The sequence below is a fragment of the Petaurus breviceps genome, unplaced genomic scaffold (assembly GCF_028583685.1).
Source record: "Petaurus breviceps papuanus isolate PSGF00001 unplaced genomic scaffold, PetGlider_PUasm1.0 126, whole genome shotgun sequence".
Classification (NCBI taxonomy): Eukaryota; Metazoa; Chordata; class Mammalia; order Diprotodontia; family Petauridae; genus Petaurus; species Petaurus breviceps.
Window position 1 is genome coordinate 48,940,568 of NW_027185655.1, and position 16,745 is coordinate 48,957,312.

Here is a 16,745-nt window from a genome sequence, read left to right on the forward strand (position 1 = left end):
CCTCCCTATCCCCTTATCCTCTTTTTTCTTATTAAGTTTAGAAGGTTTTTATCCCCTTTTGGATATATATGTATTTTTCCCTCTTTAACCCATTCCTGATGAGAGTAGAGTTCCAGAACTACCCGGCCTCCTGCTCTAGCTAATTCTTTTTTGCCAGTTGTACATCTTGCACCTCATTTGTATGAGTTAATTACTCTTTTTACCATTTCCTACATCATTTTGCTTTTTAAATCACATCATACTCAGTTTTACCCACTCTTTTCAAACTACCCAATTACCAATGACAATCTTAGAATATGGTTTACATTTCTGTATATAAAAAATAAACAATGTGTCCTTGTGTCCCTTGATGGTAACTTTAAATTTCTCTTGGATCTTATATGTCAAATTTTTCTATTAAGTTCTGGTCTTTTTTTTTTTTTTAAGCAATAGGGGTTAAGTAACTTGCTCAAGGTTACATAGCCAGTTATTTGTGTGTGTGTGTGTGTGTGTGTGTGTGTGTGTGTGTGTGTGTGTGTGTGTATGCTGAGTATCTGAGGCCGGAACCAATCCCAGGTCTCCCGACGCTGAGGCCAGGCTCTTACTAACTGCACCATCTGGCCACCCCTAAGTTCTGGTCTTTTTGCAGTAAAATCCTGAAAGCCTGTCAAATCATTAAATGCCCTTTTTATTATTATTCATGATTATACTTAATTTTTGCTGGGTATAATATTTTCAGACTTAACCCCAGTTCTTTTGCTATTTGATATATAATGTTACAAGATGCACAGTTATTTAGTGTAACCATTACTAGATCTTATGTAATTCTAATTGTGGCTCACCATATTTGATTTTTTTTTCTTGTTGCCCATAATAACCTCTCCTTGAGCTGATGGGTTTGGAATTTGGCTGTGATATTTCTGCAGGTTTTCCTCCAAAGATCTCTTTCAGGTGGTAATCAGCTGGGTATTTTTTTTGTTTGTTTTGTTGTTGTTGTTTTCTATTTCCACTTTCCCCTCTTGTTCTAACATTTCAGGACAATTTTATTTATTTCGTGGATTATTGTATCAAGATTCTTTTTGTGATCATAGCTTTCAGTTAGTCCAATTATTCTTATGTTTTCTCTTCTTGATTTGTTCTCTGGATCTGTTGCTTTTCTTATAAGATGTTTCATATTCTCTTCTATTTTTCATTCTCTCTCTCTATATATATATATATATGTATATATATATACTTGTTATTATTTCTTGGTCTCTTATAATTTCACTGGCTTCTTGTTAAATTCTAATTTTCATGGACTTGTTTTCTTCCTTGAGATTCTGGATTTCCTTTTCCAGTTGGATGACTCTTTTCAAAATTTTGGGTTTTTTTAAAATTTTTCTTACTTTTTATTTTATTTTTCATTTATTTATATATTTATTTAAATTCTTCAAAACTGGGGTGGGGGGAGATGATCATTTGATGTTACTCTTTGGGGTAGGAGTGGCTTTTTAAAATTTCAATATACTCCACTGAAGACAAACTCTAGTTTTCTCTATTCCTATAGTAACTGTTGATGATTGGGTTTCTTCTTTTTTTTTTGCCTGGTCATTTAAAAAACAGATACCTGTAGTTGTATCATGAAAAGAACTTAGTAGTTTACATATTTTATTATAATCACCTGTAACTCTGGTATGTAGTAAATTATGCCTTTGGCTTCGGCTTCTTCTTGCTATTATTTTTTTGAGCTTTGCCCTTAGCACAACCCCTGCATTCCCTTTCCCCTTGCAAGTCATAGCTATGACTCCCCCCCCCCCCCCCCCAACCCCCCTCCCCCCCCAAAGGCAGCACACTATGCTGGAACTTCTCTTCTTCCCTGAGAACCCTCTAGTGATAACGACCTTCAGTTCTCCCCTGTAATCTGGAACTGAGACCAATAACTCAGCTCTCCTGTACATGCCCACAGGAAGTAGCATCCCCACCCCACTGCTTTGGCACACACCTGGCATGTGCCAGTTCCTTCTCACCATGTCCTGGAAGCACAGTTGGACTTGGCATCCCATGTCAGCAGAGACTCCCTCAATTTTCTCCTACTCAAATATCTGACTCCCCTTACTGTCTGGGAGCTTATAATTCCTATGACTGAGATCAAGGCTACCTCCCAACCCAGCTGCCCCCAGATCTTGCTGGTTGCTGTTTCAGTGGGTTTAGCCTAGAGGTGTTTACAATTCACTCATGCCACACCTTCATCCTTGGATTTTTCTTTGGATCTTCTCCAGTTGTCCTAGGAAGACCACTGTTATGCTTCAACTCTTGTTTATTTTTGTCACTCTACATTCACCCCGAGGCACTATTTTGTCTTGTTTGTAGAAGAAATCTGGAGGGCTTGGAATTTTCTGACCTACTGTAGTATCTTCCCAGCATCCTATTCTTGTATTACTATTTTTATTGAACTTTTATTTTCAAAATATGAGCAGTTATTACTTCTCTAATTATTTAGACTATTATTGTTCTGTTCATATGGTTGCTATGTGTATGTATCTTTTTACTTGAAATACAATTTTTTATACATTCTGTACAAATTTTGAGTGGATATCCTCCTTCTGTTTCTTCCTACTTGATTTTGTTCATATTATATAAAAAGTCTTCTGATAGCTTTGAGATTTTTTTCATATCCTACTATTTGCTATTAGCTACCAATTGTTTTAATTAGATTTTTTGTTAAATTTATAGAGTTGCTTAAGTCACTCATCTTGTCATCTGCTAAACATAATACTTGCGCTTTCTTTTACCCATGTTTGTCTTTTCAATTGCTTTTTCTTCTTTTATTGTGGCTATATTATTTATAAAGTTAAATCAAATGATAGTGTTGATAATTAGTGTCTCTGCTTTATCTCTGATATTATTAGAAAGGCATCTTTTATTAGAAATTTTATTGATTTTTGTTGATTGGTTCTATTTTTTTATAATAAAAGCAAGATTCATTTGTTCTTGTGCTATATAATGTTTGTCACAGAAATTGGTGCTGTATTTTATCCGTTTTTCTCTATGTATTGATACAAAAATGATTTTAATTACTTTTCTTCTTATTTTTACTACTATGCTTATAATTTTCCTAACACTGAACTAAACTTTCATTTTTAGTATCAATGGAACATATACATAGTGTATAATCTTTTAAATATATTGCTGTAACCACATTGCTAATATAGCATTGAATATTTATGCCAGTATTCATTAGAATACATAGTTTTATTTCTTTGCTTTGTCACTTTTTTCAAAAAAAAAACCTGTAGTTGTTTCATGAAAAGAACTTAATAGTTCACATATTTTTCTTTTTTTTTAATATATTATGGGACCCTGGAATTAATTTTACTTTGAATATCTGATGTATTTCACTTATCAATCCATGTGATATGGAATCCCTTTGCCCCACTCTGTGCTCTATTCCAGCTTTTTCAATTTCTTTCTTATGAAAATTAATCACTCACATATTCTTTTTTTCCTCATTTGTTTTCAGTTTTATTTTTTTAAGATGACTATCTTTTTTGTTGCCTTATATGAGATTTTTGTTTTAAAGTTTTAGCAGATCTAAAGCAGAATAATTTTTGTTCTTTCCAAGGGAAAGGGAATAATCATTTATTAAGCAATTACTATATACCAGACACTATTCCAAGTGCTTTACAAATAAAATTTCATTTGATCTTTAAAATAGACCTGTGGCATATGTCATTATTATCCTCATTTGAAGTTTAGGGAAATGAAGCAGAGGTTGAATGACTTACCAAAGAAAACATGATAGTAAATGTCTAAGGTTGGATTTGAAATCAGGTATTCTTGACTTTGGGTCCAGTAGTTTATTTACTGATAAACAAAGAAATAATCTATCCTAACTGTCAAGTAGCTTATGTTCTAATGGAAACATTAGTATGTACAGAATACATGAGTTTATACAGAATTCACCCACAGTAAGTAAATACAGAATTGTTAAATATGAGTTAGTTTGGTATCGAGGACATTATTAAGACTGGAAAGATTAGGAAAAGCTGAATGTAGAAGGTGTGCTTGAACCCCACTTGAAAAGACAAATAAATTTTGTGAAATGGAAGTGAGGAGGAAGAATATTCTAGGCACAGAGGAGAGAAAAAGCAAATGTCCAGAGGCAGAAAATGGAGAAACAGTGAGATCAGTTTGACTCAGGCACAGAATGAAGGAAGAAGTGTAATGTCTAATTAAAAGATGGTTGTGATGTTATGAAGACCTTTCAAAGCTATTTTTGAAACTATTTGATATGTGAACCTATAAGCAATAGGAAGTTATTGAGTTTTTTTTTAGTAGAGTAGTATAATGGAAAATCATTTTGGAAACTGTATATAGGGTGGATTGGAGTGGGAGAAATGAATTGAGGGAGATCAGTTGAGAGATATATAGTAATATAAGTGAAAGATAATGAGAGCTTGAGTTGAAGTACTAGTTATAGAAGCAGAAAGTGAGTAGTAAAAAAGGTTTTGGAGGTATAAATTGTTTGTTTAGGCAACTTATTGAATATGTGGATTGAGGGAGCGTGAGGAATCAATGAAAATTTTGAGAATATGAACCAGGGATATTGGAATGATGGAGCCTTTACCAGAAATTAAGACATCTGAAAGAGGGGAATGTTAGTGGTAAAAAAAAATGAATTCAGTTCCGAACATATTAACTTTACCATGTCTCTGGAACATCAAATGCATATCAATAAGCATTTCTTTATATAGACTTAGGCTTAAGAGAAAAGAAAGGACTGGATATATAGATTTGTGAATCATAGGAAAATAAATGAAAAAAATAATCTCATGGGAATGAATAATGTTTTCCAGGAAAAGATTGTTTCTTACCAGAAATTCAAGGATGGTTTAACATGAGGAAAACTATTAACATCATTGCTTATAAAGACAATAAGATCAACCAAAAAAATCATATGATTATATAAATAGATGAAGAAAATGTTCTTGACAAAATACAATGCTCAAAAAAATTATATACAATTGAAAATATAGGCACAAATGTGTTTTCCCCTTAAAATGAAAAGAAGCATTTGGCTAAAGCCATCAAGAAACATTATTTGCAATGGGGACAATCTTGAAGCCTTCCCAATAATATTAGGAATGAAACAAGGATGTTCATTATCACCAATGTTATTCAATGTTGCAGAAGAAATGCTAGCAATAGCAATAAGAGAAGGGAAATTGAAAGAATCAGAGTGAGCACTGAGGTGATAAGACAATATCATTTTCCAGATGATATAATGGCATACTTGGAAAATCCTAGATATTTAACTAAAAAGTTAGATGAAATAATAAATATTTTTAGCAAAGTAGCAGGATATAAAATAAACCAATATAAATCATTAGCATTTTTGCATATCACCAATAAAACCCTGCATAAGAGATAGCAAGAGATACCCCCATTTAAAATAATTGTAGACACTATAAAATACTTGGAAGTATATCTACCAAGACAAACCAAGGAGCTACATGAACAGAATCATAAAATACTTTTTTATGCAGATTTGAGCAATTAGAGAAATATTAATTTTTCATTAGTGGGGCAGAGACAACATAATAAAAAATGACAATTTTACCTAAACTAAACTAATTATTCAATAGCATCCAAATAAAATTACCAAAATATTTTATTGAGCTAGAAAAAAGTTAATAAAACTCATTAGAAGAACACAAAAGTTAAAAATATTCAAAGGGATTAATGAAAAAAAAAGTAAAGGAAGTTTAATAGTACCCAATCTTAAACTATTTTATAAAGCAGTAATTATCTTAACTAACTGGTACTGGCCAAGAAATAGACAAGTATATCAGTGGACCATAGCAGACATACCATACACAGCAGTAGTTGATAAATGTAAAAAATTAAGCTTTGGGGACAAGAATTCATTATTAATTTAAAAAAATATGAAATCTTAAAAGCACTCTGGGAGAAATTGGGCATAGATCAGTATCTTAATATTATTTATTAAGAAAAGGTCAAAATGGATACAACACCTAGATATAGGAAAATTAGAAGAATATGGAACATATCACCTGTCAGTCTTATGGATGAGAGAAGAATTTCTGAATAAAAAAGAGAAAGTGTTATGAGATATAAAATTAATGACTTTGATGACATTAAATTAAACTGTTACTGCACAAGCAAAACAAGTGAATCCAATACTGGATGAAAAGCAAAAAAATGGGGTAAAATTATAATCTCTCAGATAAAGGTTTCATATCTCAAATATAGAGAGAACTTTGTCAAATTTATAAGAATATCAGTCATTCTCCAATTTATAGTCAAAAAATATGAAAAAGTATCATTTTAGAAGAAGAAATCAAAGTTGTATAGATGTATGAAAATGCTTCAAATCATTATTGATTAGAGAAATGCAAATTAAATCAACTTTGAAATAACATTACATACTTGTCAGATTGGCTAAAGAGATAGAAGTAGGAAATGACAAATGTTGAAGGGGATGTCAAAAATTTGACCCTCTAATATGCTGTCAATAGAATTGTGAACTGATCTGACCATTTTGGAGAGCTATTTGAAATTATGCCCACAGAACAATGTACCTTTTGGCCTAGAAATATCAGTATTAGGCCTGTTTCCCAAGTTCATCAGTGAAAAAGGAAAATAATTTTGTTTTATAAAATATTTATGGCAGCTCTCTTTGTGGTGTCAAAAAACTTGAAATTGAGGGGAAGCCTATCTGGGGAATGGTCAAATTTGAATGGTCAAATGACTGTGATTGAATACTACTGTACTATAAGTAATAATGAGCTGGTTGATTTAGGAAAAAATGAAATAATGAAGAGTGAATTTAATACAACCAAGAGAACATTGTGTACAATAACAGTTATATTCTTCAGTTACTATGAATGACCAAGTTATTTTGAGTATTATAAGTACTAAAATCAACTACAAAGGATCTATGGAAGAAGATGCTAACCACCTCCAGAAAAAGAAGTTATAAGTAGAAGTATGTATATATATAGTTTTACAAATACACATATAAACATGTATTCATGTGTGTATATGGTATTTATGTTTGTGTCTATGAAAAAGATAAAGTGCACAGCACAGAATGAGAGAGAGAGAGAGAAAGAGAGAGAGAGAGAGAGAGAGAGAGAGAGAGAGAGAGAGAGAGAGAGAGAGAGAGATCGTAGAGAAAATAGTAAAGAGAGCATAAGACAAAGCATTGGAGAACAGCCAATCATAGAGGGCATATTATGTATGAAAAGCAACTAAAGGACATGGAGAAGAAGATTAAGAAGAGATTAAACACATCAGAATTGAAGCAGAAGAAAGAAATGGAGGATGAGGGGAAAGGAGGAGAAGGAAACAGAAGAAACAAAGAAAGGGAAAGAAGGAGGGAAGGAAGGAAGGAAGGAAGGAAGGAAGGAAGGAAGGAAGGAAGGAAGGAAGGAAGGAAGGAAGGAAGGAAGGAAAAAGGAAGGAAGGAAGTGAGGGAGGGAGGGAGGGAGGGAAGAAGAGAGGAAGGAAGGGAGGAAGGAAGGGAGGAAGGGAAGGAGGAAGGAAGGGAGGAAAGGAAGAAGGAAGGAAGGAAAGAAGGGAGGAAGGAAGGAAGGAGAGAAAGATAAAAAGAGAAAGTAAGAGAAGAGATAATACTGTAGTTTTGGGGAGGGGAAAAGCATTCGGCAGTGGCAAATGTCACATGTAATTTAAGTCATATTACTACTAAAAAAAATCAACAGATTTGGCAACATGATGACAACTGGTAACTTTAAGAGATCATTTTCTTTCATTTTAATGCAGAAAATATTATAGGCTAATATCTTTAAAAATACAGATGTGACAAAGAAAAATAAAATACTGGCAAAAACGCAATTATAATAAACCAAACATTTTTCACTATGATGAAATTGTATTTATTCTAAGAATACCAAAATAATTTAATATTAGGAAAATAGCATAAGAAATATTTATGATAAAATAAAATGATTTTAGCATAATATAATTATTTTAAAATATAAAATACCACACGAATCAAATATTTTCCTTAATATTATTAAACAAACAACATATAAGCAACAACTAGTAATATTTGTAATAGAAAAACAGGAAGTTTATTTTCAATATGATAATGAATGAAGCAAATATTCCCACTATCTTCTCTGTTATGAAAGTTAGTACTAGACGTGCTGGCCATATCAATAAGACAAAAAAGGAAAGAAATAAGCAAAGAAGAAAACAAATCTATTTTGCGTCATATAGTATTTTCCATGGAAAATCTAAAAAATTATTCATTAGTAGAAGTCATTTGGTTTAATAGTTTTATCAAAGCATCAAAATTATAATAAAACCACAAAATCAGCAGCCTATCTATATATCAGTAAAAAAAAAAATATTCAGAGAAAATGGACCCAAAGAATTAACATTTAAAGAGAAAACAAATTTCATTCAATAACTGAGTCCATGTGTTTCATCATGATTTCCCCAACTTGGATATACTCATTTTTTGAAGCATCATTTATAAAATATAGTACCTAGAACTGAAAAACTACAACATTCCTGGTACAGTCCAAACCATACAGAATATATAAAAAATCACCTTCTTTATTGTAAACAAGATGGTGCTAGTGTGTCATTGCTACCTTATCATCCTTTTACCTGAAAAATAGTCTAGTTACAATTCCCAAAACATATATTTTCAAATTGAATTGTTGAACATTGTGTACATAAAGATTTACACTTAGTAGATTCAGCCTAGATTAATCTCTAGCATAAGTAGCTGCTATTCACTGTATTAGCTATCTTTCCTAGCTTGTGTCATCTTAAGAATTGATAAAGAGAAATTTTATGTCTTGATCCACATCACAGATAAAGATGTTTAATAATATAAGAACAAGGATAGATCCTTGGGGTATTACACTAAATAATTTTCTCCAAATGGATTTCATGGCTAAATGACAACTAAACATACTAATGCTAACATATACTCTATTATGTAAAACATCATGTTCAAAATGTGAAAGATGATAGTCCCACTGCTTTTTGTACTACTCAAGGCACATCTGGAGTACATATGGGTATATCAACAATCACAATATTTTGCATCCCTTCTTTCATTCCATTATGGATCCAGTTAATTTTACTATCATGTAGCATACAACTTTCCATCTTGGTCTTAACAAATATTGTCAATATCTTGCTGAAATGCATGTAATGTAGCTGCATACATGTTTAAATGTACACATGTTAAAATTTAATAATTTAAAATTGCACTAAGACTTTTATAACAGCACATATGTATATATACACATGTGTACACAAACAAATGTATATATGAATATACTGTATATGCATATGTGTACTTATTTATATACTAAAACTTACATTGGAACTGAGATGCACATAGTGGTAAAGACAGATTCACACAATGGCAGGCATACACACAAAGAGATTTATAGGCTCATAAATCCAGAGAGCTAAAGAAGACCTCAGGGGTCATCCAATCCAACCTATTATCTTTCAGATAAAGAAAGAAGGCTCACAAAAGTTATATGATTTGCTCTAAGAACAAGTGTGTGTGTTGAAGCCAGATGATATTGGCTTATGAATGCCAGTTGTTACATTTCCGTGTAATTGGCAAACACTACAAGTGATTTATTGTTGTTCATCCATTTTTTTTTTAAAGCAATCGGGGTTAAGTAACTTGCTCAAGGTTACACGGCCAGTTAATTCTGGGTGTGGTGCTGAGTGTCTGAGCCCGGGATTCAATCTCCAGGTCATCCCGACACTGGAGCCGGTGCTCTTACTCGCTGAGCCACCTGGCGGCCCCTAAGCAATTGGGGTTAAGTAACTTGCTCAAGGTTACACGGCCAGGTGTTTCTGGGTGGGTGTTAAGTGTCTGAGCCCGGGATTCGATCTCCAGGTCTTCTCAACACTGGAGCCGGTGCTCTTACTCGCTGTGCTACCTGGCCACCCCTCATCCATTATTTTCAAAGAGGACCAATGGCACCATGGGGTCATTGGATTTAGGTGACCAGAGTTGCACAAAGTGGTAAATGTCACTTTCTTTTCTGTAGTCATGAAAGTACAATGGCAAGACAGAAATCAAGACAACTACTGATGGTCCAGATTGCGGTGGATAACCATTGTGTCTTAGGTGTCTGATCAGACTCTAAACATTCCACCATGACCGCTCCAGCCATTTTCATGGTCTTTGGAACAAATTGTTGTCATCTACCTATTCCGCTAGGGGTAGTCTTCCCATGCTTGTGGTGGATATCCCCCGAATCACCAAAGGGTTTGGTGTCTGACAGTTATCTTCAACTTTGTTTCTCCCATCTGCCAAGAGGATTTTACCTGCTGAGGAAAATGGCTGCTGTGCATGCTAGACCCTCTTTTCTTTGTCCCCACATCATAATTCTTTGTCACCACAAGTGATTGTCTAGATATAAAGAAGTGATATACCTATATGGCCCTGGGCAAGTCACTTAACCTCAATTGCCTCACCAAAAAAAAATGACAAAATATCTTATCAATGCAGATTAAAGTGAATTGTCTATACTTTTTTTTTCTTCATAGAGTCAGTTGTTAAAGATTTCCCAGCACACTCTTGTCTAGATCATACAGATATTAAAGTCAAGGTTGAGATTTTAGTGAAGGCTCTCCCATTTGGGTCAATTCTACTTCCACTCTGGGAAAAGTCTAAAGAGAAGATACAAGGAAGAATGTACAGAAGAGGAAAGTATTGGGTTTATAGTCAGACAGATGTGAGTTTTGATCCCATTTCTGACGAAATCCGTGCTACTCTGAGTAAGTCACTTAATCTCCATGTGCCTCAGACAGCACACTAGTTTTTAGACAGGAAATCAAATACAGATTGTGATTTGTCTCAGTGGAAGAAGTTCACCACACAGACAATTCCCCCATATTATTGAAGTCACTTCCTTTCAGTATTTGTGTTTCCCTTGAATGTCAATCTAACCATCAAAAAAGGAATATTATTATATGAGAAGACTCCATGGTTTTTAATGATCACTGATTCTTCAGGATACTCACAAACAGATCTGTAAATTATACTTTATAGGATTTTCCTGTCAACCAAAGCCATTTACCAGATTACTGATTGCATTCTTGAAAATTTGTAAAACAGACTATTTCCCTTTTGTGGTTTATCAGTACTCATACTCTATACTCATTTCTAATTCCTGTCTCTATCCCCATTGTCTCAGCTGGGAATCCCCATCTGTTAGTGCTCTCAGGGCTTAATCATCCAGGTCTAGTGACTTGACTTCACTGAAGGTGTCTAATTTCTCTTTCCACTTCTTTTTATTCATCATGAATTTCAACTCCCTGGGAACATTTTATATGCATTCTTCTAATGTTTCTAATCACATTTCTGTATCATTGTCACATATGTATCAATTGTTGTTGATTTTTCTAAGTGTGTTTTCTCTAATAGAATTCATCCAAGCTATCTCCTCATCTACCTGGCTGGAATACCTGCCATGGAGTTGGTAATGCATGCTCTGACTCCATGGGGAGATATATCCTCAGGTCCAGCACTGGACAAGTTGTGCTTTGGGGTAATGAAGTAATCTCTTATTTTTTTCTATTGACTAAGTGGTTGTGACAAAGATGATGACTGAAAACTAAACAAGAAATAGTTTCCCATTTACCCACTTAGTTGCACACACATGGAATGGAAAAAGGGTCCTCCTTGCTACCTACATTTCTCTCTCATGAAAATGATACATGGATATCAAATAGCCTCTCTCTTTGATTTCCAGAAAAGGAAATGAAAGGAGGTTAACCTTCTCCACTAGTAACTTATGAGCATATGGTGCCAAAAACATGTGTTTGCTTAAGTGAGCCAGTGATCAGACTTTGAGTCTGTGACTATCTATTTTGTGTTTTGGGTTTTTTGTTTATTTCCCTAAGCACATTTGAGTGAAAAGCAATGTTAAAAAACAAATATTTCCGAACTCGTTGGCTACATCATACTTTGAAGAGGTCCTACCTTCCTGAATCATTGTCGTTACCCTTTCTGGGAACTACTGCACTTCTCTGAGAAGATGTACAATTGCCAGATGAAAAAAGGAATAGTATGCTGCATTTGTTAGGACTGTGGATGTCCAAGTCCTAGCCTGTCAGGCTAGAAGATCAGAACTTATGCTCAGGACAGAGATAAAAGTGGAATGGATGTACAGCAAGCCCTTACCTCCAAGAGTCCTTATTTTTTGGAAAGAAAATAACAGTATCAACAAGTTATCAAATTATGTTTTGGTGTTTGTTAATGTTCATTTATAAGGCTTTTGTATTTTAAGCATTCTCTTGTGATGAGAAAAATAAATAACTGTCCTACATATGATATTTATTTTGGATATTGAAAACTTTTTATACAAGACCTTATTAATCTTATTTATGTGTAACTCTGGATATGAATTATGCAAAACCTTAGTTTTAAAAGATTTCCTCCCCTTTTAACTCTAGAAAGGAGGCATAAGGAGATAGACTATGAGAAAAGAATTCTATCTTCCTCTATCTGGAATAAGCTTTCTGCTTTCTATGTCTTCACAGTCAGGAATCTCTCCCTGGGAGTAACCTAGCAGGTCATGAGTAACTCTTGCTTCCAACCTTGTTCTTTCTATGGATTTTTGGAGAGCCATGATGGCGGATTAGAGGTGGCAACTCAGGTGAACTCTTTCAACATTTCCTTCCAAGCAACTATAAAATATTTCCTCAAATCATTTTTTTTGAAGTGGCAGAGCCAACACAAGGTCAGAGTGAGATATTTTTTCCAAACCTAAGACAACGTAGGAGTTTGGCAAGAAAAATCAATGTGGAAGTCAGCTCTGTGGCCTTGGAGGTGGTTGCAATAGTAATGGTAGCAGCAGCAGCAGATTCAGGAGATCTTTGCCTAGAGATGGTGAAGTGGAATGACTGGTCAGAAAGAAAGTCCATGGGATCCTTTGTTAGCACTGAGTATGGATGGCACTCATTGGCAGCACTATTTCCCCTATGCAGTTCTGGATGTAGTTTCAGTATAGAGAGGAGCACTGCTGCTCAGTTGTTAGTTAGAAAGGACTAAAGGCTCCAGTCCCAATTCCACGTCAGAGAGGAATATTAGCACTTGTGATTGCAGGAGAATAGGAGACCTGTTCATACTTTCAGGAACAAGAGTGGTGCTTATACTTGTGCCTGTAGGGAAGCAGGGTAAAGGCCAGAGGAAAAGTGATCACACATCTTAATGGATCGCATGACCTTCAAAGCACCAAAATCTTTCAAATCCATAGAACAAGCTCTTAAAATAACAGAACAGATAAGTCTAAAGACTAGAACAGTGGCTTCCCAAACCTAGGTGACCATAACACAACTTTATTATAATGTTCAAAGTAAAGAAATAGGCTGGAAATATAAACAATACTAAAAAAGGACTTGATCATAAAAAAGCTACTACAGGAGCAGGGAAGACCAAGACATTCTAGGAAAAATACAGCATTATGAAAACAGGAACAAGCAAAACCTAAAAGAAAAAAAATGGACAAAAACCAAAATAAGAAATCATATTAAAGTTAAAGAATGATGTAATAGTGCTAGAGAGAAGAATAAGAATGATGCAATTAAATTAAGAACAGAGAATTAGCAACTTGGTAATGGAGATAAAAATGGTGAAGAAAATAATACATCAAAAAAACAAAACTGACCAAATGGAAAAAAAGAGAAAAACTCACTGAAGAAAATAATTCCTTAAAAATTAGAATTGGGCAATTGGAATGCAATGACTCCCTAAGACATCAAAAAACAATCGAGAAAGTCAAGATGGCAGCGTAAGTAGTAAATTGCTATAACTTCCATATTCACCTCCAAACTATCATAAAATAGTGCCCCCCAAAAAAGTCTAGAGCAGCAGGAATAGCAAAAAGACACAGTGAAACTTTTTTTTTCCTCAAGATACTTGGGAGATCATCGAGAAGGTTCTGTAACACTCGGGATAAAGAGGAAGGCAGTCCAGGATGGAAAACATATCAGCAAGGCAGCAGCAAGACCCACCTTTGCAAAATAGCTTGAGATCCTGTGCCCCAATCCAGTGGAGCAGGCAAAAAGCAACAACAGACCCCTCTGTGTGCCTCAGAATATCTAGGGGAATGGGAAGACTCCAACTCAGTGTAGTCTTGGGCAAATAGGCAACTTACACTGGCCAGAGCACCATGTGCTTCAGTGTAACCCTTAAGGAAATACAAAAATATCCCCACCAGCCTCAGCCAATGCCAGACAGCAGCATTAGAACCCTGCCTAAGCACCAGGTAAGCTGCCAGAGTCTTACAACCTCCAGTAGCACCAGCCACTGCCCATCCCACCCCCTCAGTGCAGCACCAAACATGCAGGTCCCTCATGGGGCTCAGGGTAGCATGTATGTAGTACCAGGTAAACAGGCATGCCTTGTAGCCACTGGCAAAAGAAGCCTGAGACAGTGCCCCTTCTACCCTGGGAGCAGAGCTCAAATTTAAAAGAAAGGAAACAGGACAAAAAAAAGAAACAGATGTGCAAAAAAACAACAAAAAGAATCTAATTATACATAGTTATTACGGTGACAGAGAATATCAAGAAACAAGCTCAGAAGAAAAGAACAATATCACTACACCTATGGGCAAAACCCCAAAGAAAATTGGGAAGTGGTCTTAAGTCTACAAAGAACTCATGGAAGGGTTCAAAAAGGAGCTTAAAATCATGTAAGAGAGGTAGAATAAAAATTGGGGAAAGAAATGAGAGTGGTACAATAGAATTATGAAGAATGAGTCAACAGTTTGGAAAAACAAAATAAATGCTAGAAAGTAGAATTGCCCTAATAGAAAAGGAAGTACAAAAGCTTACTGAACAAGACAAAAACTAAAAGTTAGAACTCAGCAAGTGAAAGCTAACAATTCTAGGACACATCAAGAATCAATTAAACAAATTAAAAAGTGAAAAAATAGAAGAAAATAGAAAACAAAATTTCATGACTGACTAAGAAAATAGATCCAGGAGAGGCAATGCCAGAATCGTTGTACTACCTGAAAGCCATAATCAAAATGAGAACCTGGACAGCATCTCTCAAGAAATTATCTAGGAAAACTGAGCTGATATCCAGGAACCAGAGGGCAAAATAGGCATTGAAAGAATCTGCTGATCACCTCAGGAAGGAGACCCCAAAATAAAAACTCTAAAGAATATTATAATCAATTATTCCTTCCATCATTTCCTAAAGCACAAAGCTATTGCACTATACTAATATGCTATAATTTGATCAGTCATTCCCCAATTAATGGACATGATCTTAGTTTCCAGTCGTTAAATAGATAGATGAACTCTCTAGACATATATGCCAAAAAGATCAAAGTAAGCTGCAGACATTCTATGGAATATATATTTATTTATGAATCTATGTATTTATGTCTATATTTATAGCTATGTCTATAGATATATACATTTGGTATTATCCTCAAAAAACATCTAAGTGCAGTTTTAAGTTTCAACAAATAAGTTTTTATTATAGAAACATAATGCAGATAATATATGCATGTATATTACAATTATGTACAATTATGTATACGTGTATACAAGCATATATACCACACTATATTATAATATTACATATTAACACTAGAATACATATTTTATAATGATGAATAAAGAAATAATATAAAAGGTATCATTTATATAGAGATTATTAAATGCCATATACTCTGCTATTCTCCTGACATTTATTATCTCATTTGATCATCACAATATAGGTGCTATTCTTATTCTCATTTGACCAATGAATAAACTGAGGCAGACAGGTTAAGTGATTTCATGAACCTTCATATATATTCATGCCTAAATATATGACTTACTTACCATGTAAAAGTAACACTTATTTATTACTTATTTCTAATGTGTTTAACACAAATGTTGGTCATATTTCATTGAAAAATATGCATATATTGGTAGTTTCATGCTATTCATATGCTCCAATATGTTTATAGTTTTATTAATATTGAACCAACACTGTATTTGTTGTATAAACCCAATGGTTGTTGTGTAAGATTTTTGAAACAACACAGACGCAATAACTAACTAACCATATGCATGAGCATAAGTGTATGTATAAGGATATTATTATTGCCCTCTTGTTAATGTTTTGTTTAAAATTTTGCATTGGGAAAATAGAATATACATGTCTGTGCATATAATATGTACATATACATATACACAAGTATAAATGAGATATATTTTGACTAGATCTATATGCACTATAAAGAGAGAGAGAGAGAGAGGAATCTCTTCATCTCCTTTGGTAAGATTTTATGCCTCCTCTACTAATCTTCTAATGCTCTCTCCAAGATTTTCCTTCATGAGGGAAGGAATAAGTATTTATATAATAACTACAATATGCCAATCATTGTGCCAAATGATTTATAAATGTTTCCTGAATTGATTCTCACAGCAATGCTGCAAGGAAGATGCTATTATTACCCATTTTACAGTTGAGGAAACTAAAGCAAACAGAGATTAACTGATTTACCCTGTGTCACACAGCTATTAAGTGTCTGGAATTGGATTCAGCTCAGGACTTCTTGAATCCAGGAAAAACATTTTATCAACTGAGCAACTTAGCTGCCTATTTATTTATAGGAAGCACACATACATGTATATGCATATATATGTGTATCATATGAGTGTGTATATACATATACAGATGTGTGTATGTATATATATATATATATATGTATCTTAAATATCTACCAATTCGTTCCTCTAGTGTT